General features: G+C 40.5%; 1 long non-coding RNA gene across 1 annotated transcript; it reads left to right on the top strand.

Annotated features, from left to right (window-relative positions):
* The first annotated feature begins 963 nt into the window (after positions 1-963).
* On the top strand, positions 964-4,792 carry LOC120433271. Its single transcript, XR_005608446.1, has 3 exons — positions 964-1,001; positions 3,754-3,842; positions 4,769-4,792. It is a non-coding gene; the product is annotated as an uncharacterized LOC120433271 (long non-coding RNA).
* Positions 4,793-8,081: the final 3,289 nt, after the last annotated feature.

Here is an 8,081-nt window from a genome sequence, read left to right as displayed (position 1 = left end):
GAACTTTAATTATTAATGGTTCAAAATCAATATAATTTTGTCCCCCAATACTAACTTAAAACTTTGAGTAAGACTAATGACCTTTGGCATGTACCGCGCGCGAGGAGCATGGCCTCATGGGAGATTTTCTGCACGTTGAACGAGACAGACACACATCCACTGCAGACTTGGTAACGTTTTCAGGTAAGTGACCAATTCTTACATTAGCTGTCTTTATCCACACCGTTCTTTTATAACATGTTCTGAGGAAAGCGTTTGTCATGGTGACTCACTTTTCGCAGCGTGTTTGTGCACGTTAATTTAAGTTTTCAACCCGTCTTCCAGTCAAGGCGGCGGGAAACCGCGCCCTTTTATCCTTTTACGTTCTGAGTCGCTATCTGCGTTCCGGGTAATTTGACCGGAATGTCCCGGTACCAGCGACCTGACCGTTTAATTGGGGGCATTTTAGGAACCACATGAAAGCAGGTGTGCTCAGACATTTCTAGAAAATGGCCCTGTTGAGTCGCGGTGCGGGAGCTGCGGTAGTCACGCGGCCTGACTCACTCTGTCAGGTTGTTCAGGAGGAGATGAACAGACGTCATCAATGGCTTTGGTAACTAAGACCTGCCCGCGGAACAGTTCATAGCATTTTGAGAGAACGGTGAGAGGACCGCCCGGGTCAGCAGATTACCTCATCCAGGGCCGGTCCAAAGTACTATGGGGCCTTAAGTAAATTTAGACTCGGGGCCCTACTTCCTTTCAGATCCCAGAAAATAATGAAAAAAAAAAAGCTTTGGTCCTTTGGGTCAAGCCAAAAGTACCATCATTTCCAGTATAGTTATTCCCAATTTACATAAATAAATGTTTATTTCAATCCAAGCTAAAATTTCTTATAAGAGATTGATGTTATGGCAGATTACTCAGTGACATGTTTTGTAATGATAAAGTTTTGATTTGTATTTTTTCAGCACCATCGTCACCACCAGGAGAAAAAAATCTGCATCAACTACAAAGTAAAGCAGGTAATTTTACTCAGAGGACTTGATGTGTTAAATTTTGGAATGATATTGTTTTATACAAGCTGAGTAGTGGATAGTGATACCACCTAAATATTTATACTGGTTTTGTGGTGGGTTATTTTAGTCATACAAATGCCAAATCTAAATTTTGAGAATTTTTCAGTTCGGTAAATATATTGATGAGTTCATGGTCTGTCATCTAGTGTCACCATACTATCTTTTTATTTATACAGCGTGGTGATGTGATTCAGATTATTTCAGTGTGGTTAAGTATTGTACAGGGTGGGCCATTTATATGGATACACCGTGATAAAATGGGAATGGTTGGTGATATTAAAGTCCTTTTTGTGGCATATTAGTATATGTGAGGGGGCAAACTCCTCAAGATGGGTGGTGACCATGGTGGCCTTTTAGAAGTCGGCCATCTTGGATACAACTTTTGTTTTTTCAATAGGAAGAGGGCCATGTGACACATCAAACTTATTGGTAATGTCACAAGAAAAACAATGGTGTGCTTGGTTTCAACGTAACTTTATTCTTTCATGAGTTATTTACAAGTTTCTGACCACTTATAAAATGTGTTCAATGTGCTGCCCATTGTGTTGGATTGTCAATGCAACCCTCTTCTCCCACTCTTCACACACTGATAGCAACACCGCAGGAGAAATGCCAGCACAGGCATCCAGTATCCGTAGTTTCAGGTGCTGCACATCTCATATCTTAGACAATTGCCTTCAGATGACCCCAAAGATAAAAGTCTAAGGGGTCAGATCGGAGAGACCTTGGGGCCATTCAACTGGCCCACGACGACCAATCCACTTTCCAGGAAACTGTTCATCTAGGAATGCTCGGACCTGGCACCCATAATGTGGTGGTGCACCATCTTGCTGGAAAAACTCAGGGAACGTGCCAGCTTCAGTGCATAAAGAGGAAACACATCATCATGTAGCAATTTCAAATATCCAGTGGCCTTGAGGTTTCCATTGATGAAGAATGGACCCACTATCGTTGTACCCCATATTCCACACCAAACCATCACTTTTGTTGTTCCAACAGTCTTGGAGGGATCCATCCAATGTGGGTTAGTGTCAGACCAATAGCGGTGGTTTTGTTTGTTAACTTCACCATCCACACATAAAAGTTTGCCTCATCACTGAACAAAATCTTCTGCGTGAACTGAGGGTCCTGTTCCAATTTTTGTTTTGCCCATTCTGCAAATTCTCTCACCGATCTGGGTCATCCTCGTTGAGATGCTGCAGTAGCTGGAGTTTGTAAGGGTGCCATTTGTGAGTAGCTAATATCTGCCGAAGGGATGTTTGACTAATGCCACTCTCTAGTGACATGCGGTGAGTGCTACGCTGTGGGCTCTTGCTGAATGAAGCTAGGACAGCCACTGATGTTTCTTCATTAGTGACAGTTTTCTTGCGTCCAAATTTTGGCAAATCCAACACTGAACCAGTTTCACGAAACGTAGTGTTACGAGTCCGAAATTGAGGACGAGAGTAAAACAATGATGGTCCAGAAGAGGTCGATCAAACAATTGATTTTAATGAATACACGCAGCGTGGGGAGACGTACACTGAAACCATCAGTTGTAAATCCCGTCCAAAATACACTTCAGATTGCTTTTATAACATCAGGGTATTATGACGCCCCCTCATGCGTTTACAAGCACATTATTTGCATCTTAAGAACATTGTTTGCCTCTTCTACAGATAATGATCTATTCTAAGAGATAAATGCAGACACAGAAGTTCCCCTTTCTGGCATCCATCCAAATATGGTGATGATCTCAGGCCTTTGAGGTCCCCATGGACTTGTCCTCCTCTTTGCGTCACCTGTTGCTAGGCAAACTCAAATGCAATAAGAAGCTGAATACATTCAGGCCTTTGCTCAGCTACTATTTTACTGTAACAATATACTCAGCATATAAGCTTTTAAGATTATAGATTTAACTCAACGATTTAAAGTGGTTATAACTGCACCTGTAATAAACATGTTAATATTTGATTATGATAACCCCTGTAATACAAATTATAACATAATGCCAGCAACTTCAATAAATGCTTGGATGAAATGATAATTAATGCAATGATAAAGATGATGGTTATGTGTAAAATAATCCCTGTAATTCCACAGTAGCAAGCAGTTTGCTAACTGTAGCATGGGAGATGGGTGGTCTCGTAGGGTCTCTTGCATTGAAATCTGCTGCAATGGCCCGGTTACTGCGTTCACCAGATATCAACACAATTTTGATCCACTCCTCACGTGTTAACCTCTTCGACATGTCAATGGCTGTGAACAAAGAGAAACTTGTAAATAACTCATGAAAGAATAAAGTTACGTTGAAACCAAGCACACCATTGTTTTTCTTGTGACATTACCAATAAGTTTGATGTGTCACATGGCCCTCTTCCTATTGAAAAAACAAAAGTTCTATCCAAGATGGCCGACTTCTAAAAGGCCACCATGGTCACCACCCATCTTGAGAAGTTTGCGCCCTCACATATACTAATGTGCCACAAACAGGACTTTAATATCACCAACCATTCCCATTTTATCACGGTGTATCCATATAAATGGCCCACCCTGTACTTTGTTCCATGTTGACTTATTTGTAAGTTGTATCCTCCACCTGAATTGGTAGTGAGTATTGGTTATTCAATCAGTTAATCATACAAAAACTGTGTAAATATGGTTATACACCATTCTGTCATCTTCATACTGTGAGACATATTTTCTCACAATTTTTTAGGTCACAGGTGATGAGATGGCAGTGTAAACTCTGCAAACATGAGGAGTCATCAAAAGTGTCACTACTCAAACATTATCGAGTGAAACATGGTACATTTGGTCATGGCTATTCCATACCCTGTCTTCATTTGAATTCAATTCAATTCAATTCAATTCAATTTTATTTATATAGCGCCAAATCACAACAAAAGTCGCCTCAAGGCGCTTTATATTGTACAGTAGATAGCACAATAATAAATACAGAGAAAACCCAACAATCATATGACCCCTATGAGCAAGCACTTTGGCGACAGTGAGAAGGAAAAACTCCCTTTAACAGGAAGAAACCTCCGGCAGAACCAGGCTCAGGGAGGCGGCCATCTGCTGCGACCGGTTGGGGTGAAAGAAGGAAAACAGGATGAAAGACATGCTGTGGAAGAGAGACAGAGATTAATAACAGATATGATTCGATGCAGAGAGGTCTATTAGCACATAGTGAGTGAGAAAGGTGACTGGAAGGAAAAACTCAATGCATCATGGGAATCCCCGGCAGCCTACGTCTATTGCAGCATAACTAAGGGAGGATTCAGGGTCACCTGGTCCAGCCCTAACTATATGCTTTAGCAAAAGGAAAGTTTTAAGCCTAATCTTGAAAGTAGAGATAGTGTCTGTCTCCCGAATCCAAACTGGAAGTTGGTTCCACAGAAGAGGGGCCTGAAAACTGAAGGCTCTGCCTCCCATTCTACTTTTAAATACTCTAGGAACAACAAGTAGGCCTGCAGTGCAAGAGCGAAGTGCTCTAATAGGGTGATATGGTACTACAAGGTTATTAAGATAAGATGGGGCCTGATTATTTAAGACCTTGTATGTGAGGAGCAGGATTTTGAATTCAATTCTGGATTTAACAGGAAGCCAATGAAGGGAAGCCAAAACAGGAGAAATCTGCTCTCTCTTTCTAGTCCCTGTCAGTACCCTTGCTGCAGCAATTGTCCTTGCTCTTTTAAGACATGGGGTGCCTTACACTCACACTTGTCTAGGTCTCACAGTTCGCATGAAACGGAAGAGTGTGAGGTCCTTCCAACTATTAGATGTAAAATCTGTGACTCTTTTTACCCAAACACAAAAGACTATTTTCAACATATAAATTCCCATTTGAAAAGCCATGAAACCATAGAGTGTGTTTTTAATGGTTGTGAGTTTAAGACAAACATTTGTGGGACTTATGCGACTCACAGAAGTCGAAAGCACAGATTTTGTTCATGGAAGCACTTTAAAACTAACTTGATTTCAAAGCAAACTGTCAGTACATCTAATGAAATCTTCTTACCAGCACTGGAATTAGAAGATCACGAGGACTTGGATGTCACCATTGAACTTGGTTGTGAAAGGGAAACAACAAATGAAATTTTGAAAAATATTGGTGTGCTCTTGTTAAAACTGGAAAGCATCTATAATGTTTCTGGTAAATGTGTGGATGACTTGGTGGAACAGCTCAATTATATCTGCACATTATCACTTCAGTATATTCCAAAGTCAATAAGTGATATTCTTATTAAGAATAACTTGTAATATTGATCAGTCTTTTGTCAGTGAATTGGCTGAAAAAATATGTCACTGTAGTCCTTTATGTGCAGCCCTTAGTCCTGATGGTCCCTTTGCTTCAAGATATAAGAGACAGAAATATTTCAAGGAAAACTTCTGTGTTATTGAACCAGTAGAATACTGTTTGGATCCAGAAAAGAATTCCACTTTTCAGTATGTGCCTATTCTTCAGTCCTTGCAGCTGTTACTGAGTAAAGAAGATGTTAACAGTATATTAACTAGACATTTGAACACTTCACAGTTATCCTCTTTCCACGATGGACAATATTTCAAGCAAAACCAACTTTGTGCTATTGAGGACTTAAGTATTTCCCTTGTTTTCTATGTGGATGACTTTGAAATTTGTAATCCACTTGGGACTTCAAGAAAAAAACACAAAGTCACAGCTGTGTACTGGGTACTTGCTGATATACCAACTGAACTGAGATCACAGCTAACATCAATTCAATTGGCTCTCCTGTGTAAGGCAAGTGATGTTAAAACTTTTAGCTATGAAACTGTTCTCGAGCCACTTTTAAAGGATCTCATAACATTAGAGAGAGACGGGATTTTTTGTTCAGCGCTTGGTAGCTATATCAGGGGCACTGTTTTTTGTGTTTGTGCTGACAATCTTGGCGCTCATTCTCTTAGTGGACTCGTGGAAAGCTTTTCTGGACATTACATCTGTAGATTTTGCCTTGGAGACCATTCAGACTTTCAGCAAAAAGAAGTTCGTTCAGGAGCTTTTCCACCAAGAACAAAAGAGAACTATGATCTACATGTCCAAACCATAAAGGAAAATTCCTCCTCGGTTCATTTTTTGGTGTGAAGAAAGGTTGTCCATTAACAGGAAATTAAAATATTTCCATTTTGTCACAGGGTATCCTCCAGATCTTTTGCACGACCTTTTGAAGGCATAATTCCACTAGAATTAGCATTATGCCTTCATGTGTTTATCCGTAAACGTTACTTTTCCTTAACTGAACTCAATAACTTCATAACAGAATTTCCTTACAAATGGACCGATAAAACAGATCGCCCCCAAATCATCCCCCTAAATTTTTCCACTCGCAAAAGCATTGGTGGCAACGCACATAAAAATTGGACGTTATTGAGACTATTACCTTTTATTATTGGGGAAAAGATTCCCAAAAAGGCTGAAGCATGTCAAGTTCTTATGACTCTAAAAGATATAACTGAACTTGTTGTGTCCCCTATTCACAGAGAGGAAAGTATTTGCTACTTGGACACACTTATATCTGAACATCGCAACAGGCTATTGGATGTTTTCCCAGAGCAAAAACTAACTCCAAAACACCATTTTTTTGGAGCATTATCCTGACTTGATCAGAGGATTTGGTCCATTAGTATGCCTCTGGACTATGCGCTTTGAGGCTAAACATAGTTTCTTTAAGAAGGTTGTTAAACACACAAACAGCTTCAGAAATGTACTATTGTCACTTGCCTCAAAGCACCAGATGATGATGGCATACTATTCAGATGGTAATGCATTGAAGCCATCAGTGTGTGTCACTAAAGTATCATCTCTTCCATTGGAACTGCTTGATGTAGAAATACAGCAGTGTCTCAAGGAACTTTATCCAACACAAGCCTATGTGAATTTGACCAACTCTCTGACTCATCATGGAACTAAATATGCCTCAGGAATGGTTTTGCCTCATGGATCTACTTGTGGCTTACCTGACTTTGTGGAGATTTTACAGATTGTTGTCTTAAGCAATGAATTTCTTTTCATTGTGAAGTTGCTCAACAGCTGGTATGATGAACATTTTAGGGCATTTATTCTGGATCCTTCTGGGAAAATGACCTTAATACATCCCAGAGTACTTGGTGACACTTACCCCTTAACACCATATCGTGTTGAAGGCAAGCAAATGGTGTCAATAAAACGTCACATTGTTTGTTAGTGTAAGGGGAAAGACTCAGATACCCCCTTTCTTTTTCTTTTTTCTTGTGGTTTTTATTCTGCAGATGGACTCCGTTGCCTTGAAAGAAAATTTTTGGACAACAGAGTGAGAAGCTTGTGCTCTCTTCAGGAATACCCAGGACTGTTGAGGAGCTGCATGAGACAGTGAGAGAGACATTTGGGCTAGTTGAGGATTTCACATTGCACTATTATGATGACTCATTTGGAGATTTCTTTACACTTCATTCTCCCAACCAAATCAAAGATAGGGGTACAGTCAAAGCTGTCTTCAGACAACACTGTCATACTCTCCCCTCTTCAAAGTCCTCTGAAGACTACATGGCCAGATGAAATTGTCATTCCACTTTTCTCTGTGGCAACAGAGACTGTACTGAAAAATGCCAATGAAGTCTTTGTTCAAAATGGCACTGTGCTGAACAATACTTCAGTCAAGTCAGATATAATGGGAAAATTAGCTGATTATATGTAGAGCTACACAGCCTACCCTACTGGCCTTCAGATTGGAGAAGTGGCAGAGGCTCTGGTCAAAAAGCACCCATGTCTGACAGAGCCAGGCAGTCGTAATGGCTGGATGGGATGGATGTATAGTCTTAAATACAAGATGGGAAATTACAGGTCAAAGTTACGAAGTCTTGGAGTTCCAGAGGTTACTTGCAACTCACTGAAGAACAAGCACCCTGATGACAAGGCTCCAGCGAAGAACATAAAGAAGGCGCGGAAAGGAGAAGTGCTGTTTCTGCCACACTATCCAGGACAAGATGGTAAAGAACAGCAAGAGCTGGAGCGACAACAACTGATGAGTGTAAGAAGAAAAACAGCAC

The sequence above is a fragment of the Oreochromis aureus genome, linkage group 15 (assembly GCF_013358895.1).
Source record: "Oreochromis aureus strain Israel breed Guangdong linkage group 15, ZZ_aureus, whole genome shotgun sequence".
Lineage (NCBI taxonomy): Eukaryota > Metazoa > Chordata > Actinopteri > Cichliformes > Cichlidae > Oreochromis > Oreochromis aureus.
The sequence above is the reverse complement of the archived record's forward strand: the minus strand, read 5'-3'. Positions and strand labels throughout refer to the sequence as shown.